Consider the following 23,088-nt stretch of genomic DNA (forward strand, 5'->3'; position numbering starts at 1 on the left):
ACCTATCCACCTGTTAGAGAATCCTAGAAACCAATCCTAACAATATATACATAACTAATGATGAAATATAACACAGGAACAACACCAACCGTGGCCTCATAAGTAATTTATTACCAGGAAAGGAACACCTTTAATATCAATTGTACAAATGATACATAATTCATAGAAGGTAACTCTTAGAATTTTCATAGAACACAACTTTATAAATACATGGCTATTCGAACAAATAAGGATACTTTTTCTTCATTTCTTCCTCGGCCTCCAAAGTAGCCTCTTCAACCTGTTGGTTACACCATAGCACTTTCACAGAGGCAATTTCTTTATTTCTAAACTTTCAGATTGGCCGATCAATTATAGAAACTAAAATCTCTTCATAAGTCAATTTCTCATTAACCTCAATAGTCTCAACCGGAACAATGAGTGTCGGGTCTCCAACTACTTTCTTCAACATAGACACATGAAACACCGGGTACAATAATGACATCTCAGGTGGTATCTCAAGTTTGTATGCCACCTCACCGATCCTCTGAATTATTCTGTACGGTCCGACATACATCAGACTTAATTTCCCTTTCTTACCAAATCGCATTACACCTTTCATGGGGGAAACCTTCAAGAATACCCAATCATCTTCTTTGAACACTAAATCCCTATGACTAACATCCGAATAGGACTTCCGAAGACTCTCTTCAACTGCTCCTTAATGATCTTAACTTTTTTCATAGCCTGATGCACAGGGTCTGGCCCTATCAACTCTGCTTCCCCAATCTCGAACCACCCAATGGGAGATCTACATCTCCTTCCATATAAAAGCCTCGAAAGGTGTTATCTGAATGCTAGCATGATAACTATTGTTGTAGGCAAATTTTATGAGTGGAAAACGATCATGCCAGCTACCTTTGAAGTCTAGAACATAAGCACGCAACTTATCCTCAAATGTCTGAATAGTCCGCTTTGCCTGCCCGTCAGTCTATGGGTGAAAGGCTGCATTAAGATTCACCTGAGTACCCAAACCTTGCTGAAATTTCTTTCAAAAATTAGAAGTGAATTGTGCTCCCCGATCAGAAATGATGAAAACTGGAGTGCCATGCAACCTGACTATTTCTTTATACAACTGAGCATACTGTTTCGATGTATTGGTAGCCTTAACCGGCAAAAAGTGGGATGATTTTGTGAGTCGATCCACAATCACCCAAATTGAGTCAAACTTATGAGGAGTGCGAGGTAGTCCTACCACAAATCCCATATTAATCATTTTCCACTTCCATATTGGAATTTCTATGTTTTGTGCCAACCCACCGGGTCTTTGGTGTCCGGCCTTCACTTGTTGACAATTTGGACATCTCGCCACAAAGTCCGCTACATTTATCTTCAAATCCTTCCACCAATAGACTTCGTTAATATCATGATACATTTTCGTAAAGCCTGGGTGTACGGAATACCTAGAAGTGTGAGCCTCAGTCATGCTTCTCTCCCGGAGACCATCTACATTTGGAATACATAGACGCCATTGGTACCTTAGTGTACCATCACCCATTCTAAGAGAAAAGGCCATGGTCTTATGTTTATGAATCCCCTCTTTCAACTGTGCCAACAATGGATCGTTTTATTGTTTCTCCTTGACTTCAACAACAAGTGATGATTCAATCCTATTTTGCACAATCACCCCTCATTCACTAGAATCCGCAAGACGAACTCCCAAACTAGCCAATTGGTGAACTTCCTTGGACAATGGCCTTTGCAATGCCTCCAAGTGTGCTAAACTACCCATAGATTTCTGGCTAAGAGCATCTGCCATAACATTAGCCTTCCCCGGATAATATAGAATATCAGTGTTGTAGTCCTTGAGTAACTCAAATCATCTTCTATGCCGCAGATTCAATTCCTTCTGCTTGAATATATATTGAAGGCTCTTATGGTCCGTGAATATATCCATTTGGATCCCATATAAATAATGACGCCAAATTTTCAATGCAAATACCACCGCCGCAAGTTCTAAGTCATGTGTTGGATAGTTCTTTTCATGATTCATGAGTTGCCTAGAAGCATAAGCGATCACCTTGCCATATTGCATCAATACACACCCAAGTCCGATTCTCGAAGCAGCACTATATACTACAAACCCATATGTACCGTCTGGTAGAGTCAACACTGGTGTCGTAGTCAATCTCGATTTCAACTCCTGGAAGCTCCTTACACAAGCATCTGACCATTGGAACTTAATTGCCTTCTGCGTCAATTTAGTCAACGGAGAGGCAAGAGTAGAGAACCCCTTCACAAACTTTCTGTAATACCCAGCTAAGCCTAAGAAACTGCGAACCTCTGTTGGAGTTGTAAGCCTCGGCCAATTCTTCACAGCTACAATTTTCTGAGGATCAACCTTAATTCTTTCACTAAAGACGACATGACCAAAGAATGTGACAGATTCAAGCTAAAATTCACACTTTGAAAACTTTGCATATAACTTGTGTTGATATAGGGTTTGCAGAACTACCTTGAGATGATCAGAATAGTCCTCTGAACTTCGTGAATATACAAGAATATCGTCAATGAACACTATCACAAAGAAGTCAAGAAAAGGCTTGAAGACTCGATTCATAAGATCCATGAAAGCTGCTGGGGAATTTGTTAGCCCAAAAGACATCACCAAAAATTTAAAGTGCCCATATCGGGTTCTAAAAGCTATTTTCGGAACATCCTGCTCCATGATCTCCAATTGGTGATACCCGAAGGAGAAGTACTTAGCACCTTGCAATTGGTCAAATAAGTCATTTATCCTTGGCAGTGAGTACTTATTCTTGATCGTGACCTTGTTGGGCTGCCAATAGTCAATACACATCCTCAGTGACCCATCTTTCTTCCTTACAAAAAGGACCAGTATGCCCCAAGGTGACACACTCGGCCAGATGAAACCTTTTTCTAACAAGTATCTCAATTGTTCCTTTAGCTCCTTCAATTCTGTCGGTGCCATTCTGTAGGGCAGAATAGATATAGGTTGCGTGTATGGCATCACATCAATCCCAAAATTAATCTCCATATATGGTGGGATTCCAAGGAGCTCATCCGGAAAGAGTCCCAAAACTTCATTCACAACAGCCACAGACTCGAGTGTAGGTGCCTCAACACTGGTGTCCGTAACCCGAACCAAATGGTAAATACATCCCTTGTTGATCATCTTCGCAGCCTTAAAGTTAGAAATAAACCTACCATTCGGCACCACATCATCCCCCTTCCACTCAATGACTAGCTCAATTGGAAATTCAAACCTAACAGTCTTGGTTCGGCAGTCAAGCTTGGCAAAACATGAATAAAGCTAGTCCATCCCCATTATTACATCAAAATTGGCCATCCCCAATTAAATAAGATCGTCCAAGGTGTCTCGAACACGCAACGTGACAACACAATCCCTATGAACCCGCGCGGCCAAAATGGACTCACCAACCGGAGTAGATAAAGAGAATGGCTCATGAAGCTATTCCAATTCTATCCCAAATTCCATAGCAACATAAGGAGTGACATATGACAAAGTGGAACCTCAATCAATAAGAGCATACACATCATGAGATTGGACAGTCAATATACCTGTGATAACATCTGGAGAAGCGTATGAATTCTGACGACCCCTCATAGCATAAAAATAGCCGGATCCTCCCGAACTATGTGTTCCACCCCTAGTTGCACCACGCCCGGCGGGTGTTGGAGTGCCTCAAGCTGGAGGAGGTGCTGCGGATGTAGTAGCTTCAGAACTGGCTGGCTGTGCCCCTTCCTGCACCCTGGCATGACGAACAACAATCCCTCTGAATGTGACCCCTCAATCCGCACCCGTAGCATATGGGTAAGTCCATGTAGCATATCCCTAAGTGCATATTTCCACACCTAGGGCATGGGGGCTTCCGCTGCTGCTAGAATCTACCACTATGCCGACCCTATTGGTAGGAGCCCTTATTGCCCTAACTGGGCTTGAAACAACTCCATTGTTGTTGACTGGGTCCTAATGGCGATGCACTAGTCGAAGACTGAGCAAAGGACTAAGATGGCCCTGACGACCCTCCCCTGAATATTGACCTGTTGCCACCAGAAGAACTACCAAAGTTGCCCGCAGACCGGGCCTTATTACTACCCTCTCGCTCCATTATGTTCCTTAATTTTCGGGTCTCCGTGGCTTGAGAGAATGCCACCATCTTCCCATAGTTCATATCAGAATTTAAGGCATCTATAGTGGCCTCATTAATTACCAAGGGACTAAGTCCCTGCACAAACCAGTGCACTCTAGCCTCCACAGTGGGCAACATGTAAATAGAATACTTGGACAGGTGCGCGAACCTCATATGGTACTCCCACATACTCAGGATATCTTGCCTCAGGCTCTCGAACTCAGTGGCACGGACTCCCTTAGTCTCGGCAGGCAAGAAATGATCAATGAAAGCATCGACAAACTCACCCCACCTCGCCGGAGGGATCCCTTTTTCACGGGATGCCTCCCATAGTTCAAACTAAGAATATGCCATATCTTTCGGGCGGTAAGAGGCCAATTCCACTCCGTCTCAGTAGCACGCATAACTCGGAGAGTCTTGTGCATTTCATCAATGAAGTCCTGGAGGTCCTCATCTGGGGTAGTACCGTGAACACTGGAGGATCCAATTGGAGAAATCAGTTCACCCTGGAACTGGCAGAATCCCTCGGCTGACTAGAAGAAGTGGGTGCATCATATGATCTTTGGGCCAGGGAAGCCACTATTTGAGCCAACATTTGTATGGCTCCCCTAAGGTCAACATCAGAAACACCAGAATCGGAAGCTGGAGTAGGAGGTGGAACTGGAATATCAGTTGGAAGGAACGTTGCACCCTTAGTAGGTTTAGGAATAGGCACAGTCTGATCAGTTATAGTAGAATCAGGTAGTGTAGTAACTGGAGGAATATTCTCACTCCTTGGGTGCTCACTCGCATCATTAAATATAGAATCCACTGCCACTCCTGAGGTGACATTGGCTCTTTGGCCAGTTCTTGCCTTCTTCTTTGGTGCCATATACTGAAAGTTAGAGTAGAGCACGAGTTAAAGAAGGAATAATCTTACAATCAGTTTTATCGCATGATCGAGAACAAGAAAGAAGGGTATTATTCCTAAATGCCGAAGTAGCCTCCTAATTATAGATGTGGTCGACAACACACCGATAGGAAAGACTCTACTAGACACGGCTCCGAGACATCCTGGGACACTTGAAAATCTTAGGCTTTGATATCAAGTTTGTCACGCCCCAAACTCGGAGAGCGCAACCGGCGCTCAACCGAGTGAACCCGGCCGAGCAAGCCTATTTGATTTCCTTCCACCCAAACTCATCCATGAATAAAGAGAATACATATTTTCATTAATTAGACAATAAGGTGGCCATGTCTGTAATGCCAATTGCTTATCATTAGTCATTTTAAAGTCTCAAATTACACACACTTTCATGGTCTGAAGTGGAATAAGTAATTCAAACACAACATAACTAGTTTGACTTCCCTAGCACCAATATACAACCCACACTATGTCTACGGAGCCTCAAATAGATACAGAAGAGTATTATAATAGTGCCGGCAACAAGGCCCCGGGTATACCTCAAACACAATACATAAGGAACAAAAGATACATGACCTCGAAATGAAGTGGGGCTCACCAAGTCTGATGGAAAGAGAGTGTACCGCTATCACTGATCAATGTCTCCTGCTGTGGAACCAATTGCATCCATTGAAGATGCAGCACCCCCGGCAAAAAGGACGTTAGTATATATGGAATAGTACTAGTATGAATGACATAACACCCTCTCAATAGATGATAAATAATACGAGCAAGTACAATCATAATATCAGTGGAAGCCTCAAACAACATCAAACATCAAATTAGGATCAAGACAATATTAAATTAAATTTCCATATTTTAAGTTGCGAGGTCTTTAGTACCAATATCCCACCGTTCACGATACCAATATTCACAATACCAATACCACCATTCTTTTAGCACGGAGTCCGATCACGACCTGATCGGCTAGGCCATCTTATTAGAGACATCAACCACAATCATAATTTCCAGCACAATCACCACCATGTGTGCGTCATGGCGTCCGATCACGACCCGATCGGCTAGGCCGTCTCATTAGAGACATCATCCTTCTTATACCAATCATCTCATTTCATACTCCTTTCGCATCTTTTGATTTCATTGGCACTAGTGGCCACAATTATAAAATCACTGTTAGCACGTCAGCCGTATTTAATATTTCAGGCTCACCTTTTTCACTTTCAAACACCATTATCGTCATCCACAACAAGGCATTTCAAATTAATGTTTTTAGTACACATGTGAGCAATTAAGAGTCTTAGGCACATAGAGGTTTTTCACAAAATTTGGCATAATAGCCTTCGTTTGAACTTGACTTGAAGTCGCAACATTATTAATGCACAGCCCATACTTTGAACATATTCTCAAATGATAACATAACATGATAAAAGCATTTCGGGATACATATCTAACATATATCTTTCAACACAAGCCTCTTCGGAATAGCCACTTTCATAATGAATAATTCGGAACTTACATAAATTACATGAATACCTTGGGATTCAATTCTAGGAGAGGAGTTTAGCCAACATACCTCACTTGAGCTTCCTTAAACTCTAAAATATTCCATAAATCTTAGCAACTTCGATCTATTTTAGAAATGTAATAAATTGAACCAAAATTAGGAAGATGATCATGGTTCTAGCTCATTTGAGCATTTTATCAAACACTAGATGTGCATTAAGGTTTCAAGGTCCTTTTATGGAGGATTCCATCATCCCACAACCCATTCTTTACCATTTTTAGCTCAACAATCTTCCTACACCCCTTGATAACACATGCATGCAAAATAACCAACTCCCATACCCAAGAATTATCTTACTAATTACTCATTTCTAGTTAACTTTCGAAATGAAGGGTTAGGGTGTAGAATCTTACCTCTAGGATGAAGACCTAGTGAGTTTTCCTTGTTAATCTTCCAAGATTCGAGAAAGAATTGAAGAACAAATTGTTGAAGAACTCTCTCCCACTCTAGGGCACTCTCTAACCCTCAAAATATCAAGGTTTTTGCTCAATAGATGGTACATATAGTCTATTTAACGAAGTAGGATCGGGTTATAAAAACCTAAAAATGAAGCTCCGGAACAGGATTTGTGGTCGCATATGCGACCGCATAATGCATCTGCGTTCCGCGAAATGGACCGCATAATTGCCCTCCAGAACTGGGCAAAACTGACTCACTTTGCGGTCATTATGAGTCCTGCAAACCTGTTCTGCGGTCGCATAATGCACCACAAACCTTGTCTCCAAACTTGCCTAAGCTTCTTCACTTTGCGGCCATTATGCGGTCCGAAGAGTGATTATGTGGCCGCATAATGGGCCATAGAAATATATTTTTTTGTCCAATATTTTTCTTTACTCACCAGCGCATTGTTCAACCAAAAATTCTGAGCCGCGAAGAATTTCTACAATCCTCAAACACGTAAGCCTACTTCTCCACCACGAAACCTTAAATTCCTTACGAAATTTTACGGGGCCTTATAATCGAGTGGGATTTTGTAATGACCCGGCCGGCCGTTTTGAGTATTTTAGTGCCATTCCCTTATTTATTGCCTCCTCTATGTTATATTATGGTTATGTGACTTGTCGGTGTAGTTGATATTGGCTTCGGGTGAATTTCGGAGTGAAATAAGACACATAGTCCCTAAGTTGGAAGTTTAAGTTGAATAAGTTGATCGTAGTTTGACTTTTATGTAGACGACTCCGGAATAGAGTTTTGATGGTTCCAATAAATCCATATGGAAATTTTGGACTTAGGAGCGTGTCCGACTATTGATTTCGAGGTCCGCAGGTCGTTTCGGCTTGAATTGGCGAAAGTTAGAAACTTGAAAGTTTGAAAGGTTGAGAAGTTTGACCGAGAGTTGACTTTAGTGATATAGGGGTCAGATCCCGATTTTGGAAGTTGGAATAAGTCCGTCATGTCATTTATGATATGTGTGCAAAATTTGAGGTCAATCGGAGTTGTTTTGGTATGATTCGACGTTAGTTTTGGACGTCGGGTGTTCATAGTTTCAATAGGCTTGAATTGGGTTGTGATTTATAGAATCGATATTGTTTGATGTAATTGTTGTCCTCTAGTAGGTCCGTTATATCTTTTGCAACTTGTTGGTATATTCGGACGGGGTTCCGAGGGCCCCCTGTGTGAATCGGATTGAAATCGGGCTAAGTTTGGACTTAGTTGTTTGATGAAGGACTGTTGTTCTGGTGTCATCGCACCTATGGTGGGAATGGCCGAAGGTGCGGACTCGCTGGTACGAGAGAAGCATCACAGATGAGAAAAGGTCTAGCCATGCCTGGGATCACAAAAGCTAAGACCCTCCGCAGGCGCGGGTGCACAGGTGCGCTCATGCTCCGCAGGAGCGGATGCGCAGGTGCGCGTTATTCTCTGCAGTAACGGAATTGACTAGCCTTAGTGGGAATCACACCTGCGATGGATTTTTTCCGCAGGTGCGGGGTCACAGATGCGACAGTTTGACCACATAAACGGATATTGCTAGGCAGAAAAGGCTAGAGACGAGGGTTTGTTTCATTTTTCATCTTTTGACCTAGAGATCTCGGTTTGTGGTGATATTTCGAGAGATTTTCAAGAAAATCATTGCGCAAGTGATTCTAACTCGGATTTGGCTATTATACATGAATCCATCATTATTTTTGTCATTTAATTAGTGATTTGAGTTGGAAAATTGGGGAGAAAATTGTGAAACTTCTTAAACAAATTTTGGGGATTTGAAGTCAGATTTGAGTGGTTCTTGTATGGTTGGACTCGTTATCGAATGTGAATTTGGATTTTGTAAGTTTGGTCGGGTACGAGACGCGAGTCCGGGGTTGACCTTTTGAGTTGACTTTTTATTTCTCTTTAAAGATTGTAACTTTATTGTTCGGAATAGCTTCCTATAGTTTGTATTTATGGTATGAAGTTATTTTAGCTAGATTCGAGTCCTTCGGGGTTGGATAATCGCGGGAAAGGCTTACTAATGGATTGAGTTGGTGTGTTTTGATGTATGTGTCTTGCCTAACTTTGTGTGGGAGAATTACCCCTTAGGATTGATGTTATTTTATGCTAATTGTGGTATGTGAAAGCCGTGTATGCAAAGTGACGAGTGTGTACACTGGCTACATATGGTAATTGACCAGATCTAGCTATTTAGACTCTTTTCATGCCTTAAATTGAGTTGCCATAACATGTTATATTCATCATCATTAGTCTATCTTCACATGCCTTACTTGACATTGTTAATACTTGACTTATCTTTTACTTGCTAATTGCCTTTGCATGCTTAGTTGAAGCCATTGTTCTCTCCATTCCTTATTCATTGTTTAACCTTTGAGTTCCTTTACTTGAAGTTGTTATTTCTTGAAATATCTTATTGTTTAATTTTTGGTGTTGAAGCTATAAAGGTCGTGATTCACATTGAGACAAAGTTGTAAATTGTTGAAATACGATTCTTGTTGAGTTATTCACTGTCAGTTGCTATTGTTGAGACTCTTGTACATATTGTGGTTGAGCCATGGGCTATGTATTATGAAAACACTATCATTGTTGATTTCTTTGGCAAGTTGTAGTATTGAGCACTTGAGGTGCGAGTTGTATTATGTTGTGATATTGATACGCATGCGATAGTATAAGGATTGAGGTTGAAACGCATGCAGTGAGATAAGATGGGCTTGATACGCATATTGCTAGTAAGGGAACTACTTGAAGCCACGCGGTGTGATAAGATGGGCTAAAACGCGGGTAGCTATTTCGGAAAAAATAATTTTCAAAACTAAATGCAAGGCTCCCGTGGTGATATAAGAAAAGGTTGTGATTTGATTTGTAAAATGAGACTACGAGGCGGTACCTCAATAGTGATTCTTATTGATACTTTTCATTTACATCACTTGTGTTTTGTTTGTATTGCTTCCTTGGCATTCTGATTATGTGTTTTCTTCCGTGATGTCTTAATTGCCTTAGTTCAGTGTAGTTATTCTTGTTATATTCCTTCATTGTATCATTTTCATTATTTTTCCATTATCATATTGTCATATACCTGTTCAGTTTTCTTATTTATTCCAGTAGGTGTCTTGACCTGGCCTCTTCACTACTCTATCGAGGTTAGGCTTGATACTTACTGCGTACTGTTGTGGTGTACTCATGCTACGCTTCTGCATATCTTTTTGTGCCGATTCAGGTACTTCATATCAGTATAGGCACCACTAACTCAAGCTTGGATCGGAAACTTCAAGGTATACCTGTCGGCGTCCGCAGGCCTCAGAGTCACCCTCCATCTAGTTCTATTTAATTTTTATTTTATTTTTGAATAATGTTGTATTGGAATGTTCAATATACTCTTGTAGAGCTTGTGACTTGGTATCACCGGATTTTTAGGAGTTTTGTTCTGTTGAGCAACATAGTCTTTTTTATGATAGTTGTTGGTTAATTTGAAAGTTTTATCATTACCTCAGTTAAATTTTGCATATATGTTAGGCTTATCTAGTATTAGAGACTAGATGGCATCACGACATCCTATGGAAAAAAATTGTGGTCGTGACAGGTTACGATATAAACTCTTTGAAACACTGAGAGTCAAATATCAAACCTTAAACACCTAACAAATTCAAAATCTCAAATTCCAGTCAATATGCCTATGTTATTCCCAAAATTCGAATCAACCCGTTGGCTCTTTGCTATTTCATACATTAATTTTGCTATTCCCACAAGCCTCAAGCTTAAGTTTTATGACTTTGCAACAACTTCACAAATAAATGCAAAGAGGATAAGATGATTCTCTTGAAAGGGGAAGGAAATTTAAGAAAATAAACTTGTAAGTCCAAACAAGCAACAAAACTCAAATCAGCTACCTTTGGAATTTTCATAAAGATTTAATGTCACAATCCAAATTCACAATTAAGAGGTTTTGATGACGCCTAATATATTAGGCAAACTAACAATAACAAAAATAAAAGGATAATATTAAAAAAAAAAAAACATGATATCATAAATAATAGATAAAATCTCAGTAAAGTATAGCAAATCTAGATCTGACAACTGTCTAGCATCTCCAGAATTGGAGTCACTAGGGGAATAAATCCCGAGGAAACTTGCGTGGGAAAAACTGAAGAACTGCTTGGCTTTGCACAAAAACTTTATATAGGAACTCGCGGGCCTAAGTGTGTTTTGATATGATGGCAAGTATTTTTAGGAAAACCACTTATTTTTTAAAAATATTTTCAGATTTGGTAATGAAAATACTTTTCTGAAAAAATTATTTATTAAAAATTGACAATAATATTAGGAAATTCAAATATGTTTTTTTAGCTAGTATTGATTAGAGCAATGAAAAGTAAAAAGTTAAGATAGTTATGAAGAACAATAACGTTTGCTCAAAAAAATGAGAGAAATCACCTTTTTTACATTTTAATAGAAAACCAAGACATTAGAAAATAATTTGATTGTTTTTCAGAAATATTTTTCATATTTTTAGTCATACCAAACGCTCAAAAGAATACGTGGTATGATATTATTGATTTTGAGCCCAAAATATCTCAATTCATTAAGAGTATGTTAATTCCTTATAAGTAACTTTTTTTTATTTCTATAGGAGTTTGTTCACACACTAAATAACTTGGTCGGATAGTAAAGTGTTTCCACAATATTCTTAGAGGAATAAACCTTTTGTATGGCTGCCTTTCGAGCACCTTCTACAAACATGCCTGTTAAGATTTGAAAGCCATTATATTTATTGCGAGAAAGGACCACCTTAGCTAAGGCCATTGTAACGTTCTGATCGGTCATTTTGAATTTTAGCTTTCTATTCGGTGGTACTTTGAGTAACTTCATATTATGTATTATGACTTGCATGTATGACTGATTTCGGTTTCGAGCGGTTCGAGATTGATTTGGAAGAATGATTCTCGTTTTAGAAGCTTTAAGTTGGAATAGTTGACCAGGATTTGACTTTTGGGTAAACGGACTCGAAATTGAATTTTATTTATTCCAATAAGTTTGTATAATGATTTTGGAGATGTCCAGAAAGTTTGATTATATTTCGATGATTTTTGGATAAGTTTGGGTTGTATGGTGATTGTTTTCGGTTTCGGCGTCGATTTGAGCATAAAGGTTACCATATTGAGCAAACGACCTTTGATTTCGACTAAATCATTATATCCCTATCGTAATTTTGGAACCATATCGACTGAAATCATCAAATTTCGACATCGTATGAAACATTTATGGTCATTTTACTAAAAATTGGGTTTCTAGATTTTTTTAGACTAATTACTAAATTCCCACTGAATTCGTATTTTAAAATCTGCATTATTTCCAAATATTGAAACCAATATATCTCCTTCATTATAAAATCAAATGGAGTGATTCAAAAGCCTAACTTGATTGGAATTTCACGAAAAATCCATTGGAGGCATCAAAAACGAGTTTAGAAATTGTTTGGCACAAGAAACGAGGCAGAACAACTGGGCATTTTTGGCTATTATGTTGTTGGAGTTTTTCTCATCTTGAAAGTTTGGGATTGGGAGAATTCAAGGATGTTCTTCAAGTTTTTTCCCTGGGGTAAGATCTAAACCATAACCTAAGTATTTTACTTTGCTTTATTCCCTTGGTTTAAGCTTTAATTCATGATTTTAATTGAAAACCTATTTAATTCTTTAAATCAAGACCTGGGGTTATGTCCTAAATTTTAAAAATTAAAAATGAGTTAGAGGCGTTTATTTCTCGATTTCTTTTGGGGTTTTGTTCTCCGATATTAGGAGAACAACATACTAGAATTTGCAGAGTTTTGGAGGAGTATTTCGGGAGTTATGGGACCCAACTAGTGTTGGTTGGACTTTTGGGTTATGAATACCTAAGAGCGATGTTTTGGCGAATTGGTTGAGCTATCGGACTCCGATTGAGTCAATTTTTATTTGTGTAAGCTTGTATTGGTTTGGTCTTTGCTCGGCCAAGCTTGGATTTAGAATCCAAGGCGGGCCCAGCGTTGACTTTTGTTAACTTTTTGGTTGATTTTGGGCTTTTCATTAAAAATTTGACCTTTATCAATTGGGTTTGTTTTCTTTGGAATTAGCTGATGTTCTTGTGTTGTTTTTAGTTAGTTTCGAGCCGTTCAGAGGTCGTTACGCACGGGATGGCATTTCTAGAGTATTGTTTGGTCTGCTCGGTATTGGATTTGGCTTGTTTGAGGTAAGTATTGTATCTAAACTTGGTTGAGGTACTAGTTTCCTGAATTATTTGTGATATCTACGTGTTATGGGTGCACGCATGCGTGGGGTTTGAACCCATGTGCTGATACCGGGGGTATTTATCTATGCTCAGGTTGTGTTTACACTATGATAAGCCTAGAATTGACTGTTAAGATTTAAGTTATGATGTTTCTCATATTTGTATTGTGTGAACTATTTGAGCCATGTTTGAGGCTACATAGAGGTTTAATCCCTGAATGAACTTGATAAATGCTATTCTGTGATGAAACTGTCGATTTGAGCTATGATAGCACACTTTGCACATGCATACACTTTAGCATGTCATTTTTACCAATCCAGGAGCATGAGATTTGTTATTCATTCATCACATACATATATTCTTGTGTATTTGCTCTTATGTGATATGATTGGACTGGAGCCTGTGACCACACGAAGCGGATTGTATTGTTATGCGTGTGACTATACCGAACAGATTGTATTGTTATACATATGAGTATGCCGTGCAGATTATGTTGTTATGCCTGTGACCTCGCCTGTGCGGATTGTGAGTATCGACACGTGAGTTGTCCGTGCGGATCTAGATACTGATATTATGGCACGTGAGTTATCCGTTCACTTGATATTAAGCGTGTGACCATGCCGGGTGGTTTATGATATTGAACATGTGACCACGTCAGGCTGGTAGCACATTGAATTGGTCGTGCTTGCGTGTGGACCCTCTCATGTTTCTCTCTTGATGGTGTACACGCGGATTGTGAGAAACCGACGGGTTTCTAATTGATGTGAGATCTGGGAGAGCTGGTTACTATATTTGGATCGGGTTGCACGCTGCAACATGCCTTATTGGCTTATTGTTATTGGATCGGGTTGCGTGACAACATATTGATATTTGGTTAATGCATTTCATCTTTACTTGCAATTTCCTTGACTATTTACCTAATTTACTTGCGTAAATTCCTTATATACTAGATTGTTGACTGAGAAAAAAATTTTAAACAAAGGATTGTGAGTATCAAAGTGGTTTTACCTAAGAGTTTCCTGATTTATCATATATTTGTTCTATACTTGTTAAAATTATGAACTGTACAGGCGTTGGTGAGTATCATTTATAGTTCTTGCTTCTTGTACCTCATTGAGGTTAGTTAAGATACTTATTAAGTACATGAGGTCGGTTGTACTCATACTACACTTCTGCACTTTGCATGCAGATCATTGTGTTGATGCTGCTATGTATGGTGAGGGTTGGCATTGAAGATGTACCTGCATTCCAGTTATGGCTATCACTTGTCATTGGTAGCTTTAGATTCGAATTCTGTTCATATACATTTTAAACATATGTTGTATTTATTTCATTTCAGTTTTGTAAATTTGAGTCTTATTGTCTCATGACTTGTACTACCAGTCCTTGGGGAGTTGTATAAAAATTTAGTTATTTCATTTTTGACTCTTATCATTATCACTATATTGTGTTTTATTGTTATTGGCTTACCTAGCAGGTTAGGTTAGGTGCCATCACGACGGGTTGTATTTTGGGGCGTGATAATTTGGTATCAGATCTCTAGGTTCATAGGTTCTACGAGTCATGGGCAAGTGTCTAGTAGAGTCTTGTTGATTGGTACGATGATATCCATACCTATCTTCGAGAGGCTACAAGGCATTTAGGATAAACTTCCCATCTTTCTTTCCTTATAGTGCAACATTGATTCAGCTTGAAATATACCTATTTGAATTCCTTCCACTCACTCGTATGCGTATATGAGTGCTCGGTATCAGCTGTACATCGATAGCTTGTGGATTCTATGGATGTGGTGCGAGATGTATTTTTTGTGTCTTAGTGATGGGTCAGTCTGGAAACTTGAGGCCCGGTTTGGACCGCAGCTTAGGCTTAGTAGTTTCAGTTGTGTGAGCATATGTTTGGACTTTTATGTCTAGTAGTGTCCCTATGAGTGGGACTAGTGGCTCGGTGAGTGGTTGGATGGCTATATGATGAGTCGGATGTGTCTACGGAGTGTGTTTAGATGGGTTAAATGTGACAGAAAGAGTTTGCTTGAGATGTCAAAGGACTATTGGATGCTTGATTTCTGTGGATGTGTCATACTGTCTTGAGTTATGAAGGTTTTTGAGAGATTATTTCGTGTTATATCATTTGTGGAACGAAGTGGATTTTAATGTCTTGTTGATGAGTTCAGACTCAAGAAGATTAAGTGATTGCGTAGTAGTTGTGGCTGTGAAAGGGTATAGAGAAATGTCAGTTTGAGGCTTAGTAGGTGGGTTATCAACTGCGGGGTAATCTACGAATGTGTGATCCTTATGATGTTGTGTGGAGGGTTTCTTTCTACCAATGGGTTATATGTGTTGCGATTTGAGTATGGATTGATTGAGAAAGTTGACCTGAATGTCATGAGGATAAATGCGAGCTTAGTAGATGATTTGAGGTATTTTATGGTTTGTGTTGCATGTGCTTGTGAAGAATTTAGTTGGATCTCAACACGGTATTATGGCAGTAATAGAGTATGGATATTGTGAGTTATCAAATATTTTGATCTATAGCTTTGAGTCAAGTGGAGGAGTCTACCATCAACGATTTGATTGCATGATTATGTATTGTATTGGTTTCGGTCTAAGTCATACTGGTGGATCGGTTATAACTTGTAGAGGTTGGTTTGAGGATGACTTAAGCAAGGAAATTTCTGGATACAAGTTGTATTACACTCTATGGATATATGGAAATCATCGAATGATTTGAGTTGTTATTCGTGAAAGATGTAGTGTGCATGGAGTAGGGTTTTGCTTTGTTACGTTAAGGCAGGGTTACTTCTTTGGGTGTCGTTGTGCTAATGGGGCACAGGTGTTTTGGCCCATTTGGACAGTGCAATTGAGATTCGAGCAGAGTGGATGACTCTCGAGAAGGTTCTAATAGATTCAAAATTTATACGTGGTAATTGGGAATTTTCTGAATTTGTATATGGCTAGAATATGAGATTTGCATTAGATGGTGTCAAGAATCATGGTATTTCTATATTATTATGGATTCTACATTTCAGTATCAAGAAGGTAAAGGAAATAATTTTTGATTCACATAAGGTCTCTTCAGAGTGGGTGTCTCGGTTGTGGTACTTTTGGGATGCTAAGAGGGAATACAACGGCTTATGGGCCTTAAGGAGGTGTGGTTTTATATTAGGATCTCTTGTGGTGAGATTTGGATAAGGATCATGGTGTTCTGACAAGGAGAAGTGTTAACTTGAAGGCAATTCGGAAGAAGCTCGAAGAAATAGGATAACTTGGTAGTAAGTTGGGTCAGCACAATAATGGATATGATTGTAAGAGGGAATACATCGGCTTATGGGCCTTAGGGAGGTGTGGTTTTATGTTAGGATCTCTTGTGGTGAGCCTTGGGTAAGGATCGTGGTGTTCTGACAAGGAGAAGTGTTAACTTGAAGGCAATTCAGAAGGAGCTCAGAGAAATAAGACAGCTTGGTAGTAGGTTGGGTCAGCACGGTAATGTATATTATTGGTTCTTTGGGTACTTATGAGGTGGTGAGCCTCTACATGTGTTTTTTGGCAATACTCTTGGGTTTAGCGACCTGTGTGACTTGGTTGAGTTAGAGGAATTCAATTTTGATAGCTTGGTTATGTGCAAATGGTCTCGTAGAGCTCTCGATAATTTCTACCACGGCTTGGGATGGATATTTTCTATAACATAGGGAGTTTGTTGTGCATTGCGATTTTCTCCTAGATGGGATCAAGTGGAACATTTCTAGCTATTTGGGTATGTATTCTGCTTTTGATTCAAAGTTGGTAATTAGGTTTTCATGTTTTCATATGATGGCCTGATAGATGTCGTGCGTCCTGTGGGATTGAGATTTGCATATACAATGTGGTGGTTCAATTTTGGAGGGAAGGTCAGGAATTGTTGACAGTATGAACGGCTTCAGATGACTATATGAATTCTATTACTACTTGGTATTGCCTGAAAAGGTTGCGTATTTCAGAAGGCGCACTGTATTTTGACTTACAGATCCTTCATTAGTATTGCGGTACTCGCCTGGTTGATCGACTGCTGATGTTCTGATTTTGTTATGTGGCATGGAATAATTATAGAGGTATTTCTATTGGGGATGATATGTTTGAGAGATGTGCTAGTCATTCGAGTGGTGGAGTTGGGATCGGCTATGGTGATTCATGTGTTCTATGGATTTGGAGACTGGGAGTTCTCAGAAGCAGATTATTTCGGGGTTGCGTACTGTGAAGTTGTGGCCAAAGTTAGCTATATGTGATATGGTTAGGTCATTGTGGACTTTTGGAGGGCCATTTATCCGTTTGGGGATGACCGGAGTTTATTTGGGGGCCAATTGGTACACCCAATGAGGACGTGTATTTTACACCGGGTCGGATTTATTGACTCAGAACTATTAGTGTTGAGGGGTGTGTCATTGGGATAGAGTTGGGCTTGTTCATGTTCTGATATGTTCTATGTGTTACTCGTCTATGCTACGAGGGGTTGTGATTTGTTGGTTATATGCAAACACGATACGTTTCTGTTTGGGCCTTGTAGCGGAATTAGAGCGAGATAGTTATTGGGGGTATTGAATGGTTGATTGCGCCTTGGTGATGATCTTTTAGGGCTGTGGTATATTGTGTTATTGCTTCTCCATGGTTATGGTCATGCACTTCATGTACTTGATGTCTAATTGCGTGTGGTTGTTGATTTTAAGCATTGTGGCTTGGGGTATTTCATATGGACTAGTGTTTGGATTGGTCACGTATTGCAGCGGGGTTATGTTGGGATATGATCCTTTGTGTTAGATTCGTGTGTCTTGGTCCTACTATGTGTGATGGGTTCATAGCATTGCGTTGTGGTGGTACTTGTTGCGCTTGCGGGACGGTTCCCTTATTTGAGTCATTTTCAATGATTGAGTACATTTTGAATTGTTGCTTATTGGTGAACGAATTCCACGGTTTGTGGCGTTGTGTTGTATTGGTATGGCATGTTAATAGCATGGTTGTGTTTGATGATATGGGGTCATTGGACCTAGAATGGGTACTATCAAATTTGATTATGGTATGTTTGGAAGAATAATATCAGAAGTCGGCTTGGAATTTGGCTTTAGTTCTTATTGGGCAAGAGTGCTCAACGACTTGTTAATCTGATGGGTGGTTATGAGTTTCTGTATGTTTCTCTTCATCATTGGTAGTGTACGAAGGTTCAGAATAACATTTTAGTTGATATGATGTTTGTTACCATTGTCGAGTTGGTTATCGAGCAACTATTGCGGTCAGAAGTTATTGCTACGAGTATTTGATTTATGTGGTATATCATGTGATTATGTCTTGAGATTTGGTTATGTATTTATACAGCTTGTTCAGAGTTACACGGTACATAGATGCAAGAATCGGGTCATATAATGAGTTCCGGATGTTGGGAATTTGGGTTTTAAAATTTATGGACTAAGGTTGAAGCAAGGATCCTCTGTTAGGTGGTATTGTCGGCCTTACACAGATTGGGGGTGATGTGGGATCACCCATGGTTATATGTATGGTGAGGGTATATGGCGATTTGATAGCATGGGAATAACTCTTGGCACGTTCGAGGTCGAACATATGTTTAAGTGGGGGAGAATGTAACGACCCGACTGGATCATTTTGAACTTTAGCATTCCATTTCGTGGTTTGAGACTTTTAGTAGCTTCATATTATGTATTATGACTTGAGTGTGTATGGCTGGCTGGTTTCGATTTTCGAGCAGTTCGGAATTGATTTGGAAGAACGATTCTCGTTTTAGAAGCTTTAAGCTGGGAGAGTTGACCAAGGTTTGACTTTTGGATGATCGGACTCGGAATCAGGTTTTAATTATTCCAAAATATTTATATGATGATTTTGTACATGTCCACAAAGTTTGGTTAAATTTCGATGAGTTTTGGATAAGTTTGGATTGTATGGTGATTGTTTTCGATTTCGACGTCAATTTGAGCATAAAGTTTACCATATTGAGGAAACGACCTTTGATTCGTGTTTCGACTAAAACATTATATCCATATCCTAATTTTGAAATCATAGCAACTGAAATCATCAAGTTTCGACATCGTATAAGGAATTTATGGTCATTTTACTAAAAATTAGGTTGCTAGATTTTTCAGACTAATTACCAAATTCCCACTGAATTCGTATTTAAAAATCTGTATTATTTCCAAACATTGAAACCAATATATCTCCTTCATTATAAGCTCAAATGGAGTGATTCAAAAACCTAACTTGGCTGGAATTTCACGAGGAATCCATTGGAGGCATCAAAAGTGAGTTTCGGAATTGTTTGGCACAAGAAATGAGGCAGAACAACTGGGCATTTTTTGTTATTATGTTGTTGGAGTTTTTCTCATCTTGAAAGTTTGGGATTGGGAGAATTCAAGTATGTTCTTCAAGTTTCTTCCATGGGGTAAGGTCTAAACTATAACCTAAGTATTTTCCTTTGATTCATTCCCTTGGTTTAAGCTTTAATCCATAATTTTAATTGAAAACCCATTTAATTCTTTAAATCAAGACATAGGGTTATGTCCTAAATTTTAAATATTGAAAATGAGTTAGAGGCGTTTATTTCTCGATTCCTTTTGGGGTTTTGTTCTCCTATATTAGGAGAACAACATACTCAAATTTGGCGAGTTTTGGAGGAGTGTTTGGGGAGTTATGGGACCCAACTAGTGTGGGTTAGACTCTTGGGTTATGAACACCCAAGTGCGATACTTTGGCAAATTGGTTGAGATATCGGACTCTGATCGAGTCAATTTTTGTTCGTGTGAGCTTGTATTGGCTCGGGCTTTGCTCGGGTAAGCTTGGATTCGGAATCCAAGGCGGGCCCCGTATTGACTTTTGTTGACTTTTTGGTTGACTTTTGGCTTTTGATTAAAGATTCGACCTTTATCGATTGAGTTTGTTTTTCTTTGGCATTAGTTAATGTTCTTGAGTTTCTTTTGGCTAGTTTCGAGCCGTTTGGAGGTCGGTAATCGCGGGATATCATTTCTAGAGTATTGTTTGGCGTGCTCGGTATTGGATTTGGCTTGTTTGAGGTAAGTATCGTATCTAAACTTGGTTGAGGAACTAGTTTCTTGAATTATTTATGATAGCTACGTGCTATGGGTGTGCGCATGCATGGGGTTTGAACTCATATGCTAACACCGATGGTATTTATCCATGCTCGGGTTGTGTTTAGGCTATGATAAGCCTAGAATTGACTGTTAAGCTTTAAGCTATGATGTTTCTCATATTTATATCATTGTGTGAACTATTTAAGCCATGTTTGAGGCTACATAGAGTGTTATTCCTGAATGAACTTGATAAATGCTATTATGTGATGAAATTACCGATTTGAGCTATGATAGCATATTTTGCACATGCCTCACTTTAGCTTGTCATTTATACCAGTCCAGATGTCACGACCCAAAATTCACTATAGGTCGAGATGGTGCCCAACGTCGATGTTAGGCAAGTCAACAGTGAACTACCAACTTAATTATGAACTTTATTATTCTCGAAATCGTGAATTTTATTAGATAAAGAAATCAATGCATTAAAACCATAGAAACTTAAAATTTTAATAGAATAGATAATAAGAGTGTGTAAATGCCAAGCAAAATCACAAACAACTTCTAGAACATCCCAAAATCTGGTGTCACAAGTACATGAGCATTTACTAAGGAGTATAATAATAATACAACATTTGTCTGGAATGTAAATAAGACAGGATAGAGTAAATGGCATGATGGAGACTCTGTGGACTGTGATACGTAGCCTGAAATTCATCTCACCATCAAGTCTTCTCAACAGCTGCGCCTACGCGCCAAGATAACCACCAATTGAACATGTCAGATCTTGCACATTTAGTGCAGAAGTGTAGCATGAGTACGTAATTCAACGCGTACCCAATAATTATCTAGCCTAACCCCGGAGAACTAATGACGAGGGGTCGACATCGACACTTACTAGAGGTCCAATAAAGAAATATAATAAATCATAAGCAGATATGAAGCACACAACAATAAGGGGGTAAATCAGTAAGTTACCTAATCTTCCAAAAATTTCTTTTAAAGGGTATGATTTTCTCAATCTTGTATTCTACCTCAACAACTCAGATATATCAAGTGCCAGTATCAAACGGATAAGGAATACCATATAAAAGGCCAGACATCAATGGAAGGATAATCTCGTGAACATTCGGACTGCCGGCGATATAACGCACGATTATGCCGAGGCTGTTCGACCCGATCCAGAATAATGTGTACACTGCCGATGGTTGAGCGGCACGAACCATAGATGCATCTATTATACTGCTGAGACATTCGGCCCGCTCCACAAGAAAGGAAAAAACTCATCAAATTACGAGTCACATGCTTTAAACACAGATACAAGTGCATAATAATAAATATACCGCTTTACGTTTATCAAATATCTTGGCACCAACTCAAGGTGATAAAGCTCGTCCTAATATATTTATATGTTTCTAAATCAATTTCAGTTATAATTTCAATTAGTTAAGCTAGAAAAATGAGTCCAAATAATTCAAATATTACATGATAAAGTCCTAGTCTACCTGGACATAAACATGATTTTGTTACGTACGGACTCTCGTCACTTGATGCCCACGTAGCAACCACAACTAGTAGCACATAAATCTTACATCACCTAGGGGCAGTTTCCCCCTCACAAGATTAGACAAGAGACCTACCTCGCTCCAAAGTTCCATAACTGGCTCCCGCGCCTCTCTAACACCTCATACCAAAGCCCATCGATTCGAAACTAGTCAAACAGTGTGTAAACCAATAAAAATATACTCTAATACTCATAATTAATCAATTCATAATAATTTCCATCTTCGCACGAAAAGTCAATAAAGTCAACCCTCAGGCTCACATGCCCGGATTTCGAAAATTATTAAAAATAAATATTACTAATAACTCATATGGTATATATCCAGAAAATCATCCAATTTCGTCCACGAATCGACTCTCGAATCAAGGATTTACTATTTCTCAACTTTGGGGCTCAAAATCTCAATTTCTACAATCCAAACACGGATAAAAATAATTACCAACGGAAATAATCACAGAGAAACATAAAAATAAAGGTCAGATATTTACCCCCTTATTAAGACGAGAACAACGCAGTGAAAATCACCTCAAACGGAGCTCTAGAACTCAAGATATGCCCAAAATATTAAAATTCTCGGTTTAAAACACTGTCCAGATGATTTTTCTTCATCGCCTTCGCAAGAGACCTTCGAGTTCTCAAATAGAATTTTTCACGTTGACTGGTCAACCTAAAAATCCTACTTCGCGTTCACGAAGAACAAAGTTTCGCACTAGAAATCAATAATTTTCTCCGACACGAAAATGGGCATAACTCTCTCATACGACATCAGAATTCGACGTTTCTTATTGCTATGGCTTTGTAATTACAATACGGATCTAATGTTCAATCCAATCGCAAATAAAATGTTGTTTTCTTAATATAGTATCCTTTATACACAAGAAAATGACGCTGAAATATCAAATAAGAGTGCGACACAACCCAAACACACATGAGGCCCGACCCCGTCCAATTACACAAACAAGTCCCGAAACATAACACGAACCTGATCGAGGCCTCAAATCACACCAAACAACATCAAAACTACAAATTGGCGATCAAAATTTTTCTTTAAACTTCCAAACATTCAAACTTCGACGAACACGTCCGATTCATACTTAAACATTCCGGAATAACGCCAAACTTTACGCACAAGTCACAAATCACGATACGAACCTA

Source organism: Nicotiana tabacum, chromosome 23 (assembly GCF_000715075.1).
Source record: "Nicotiana tabacum cultivar K326 chromosome 23, ASM71507v2, whole genome shotgun sequence".
NCBI lineage: Eukaryota > Viridiplantae > Streptophyta > Magnoliopsida > Solanales > Solanaceae > Nicotiana > Nicotiana tabacum.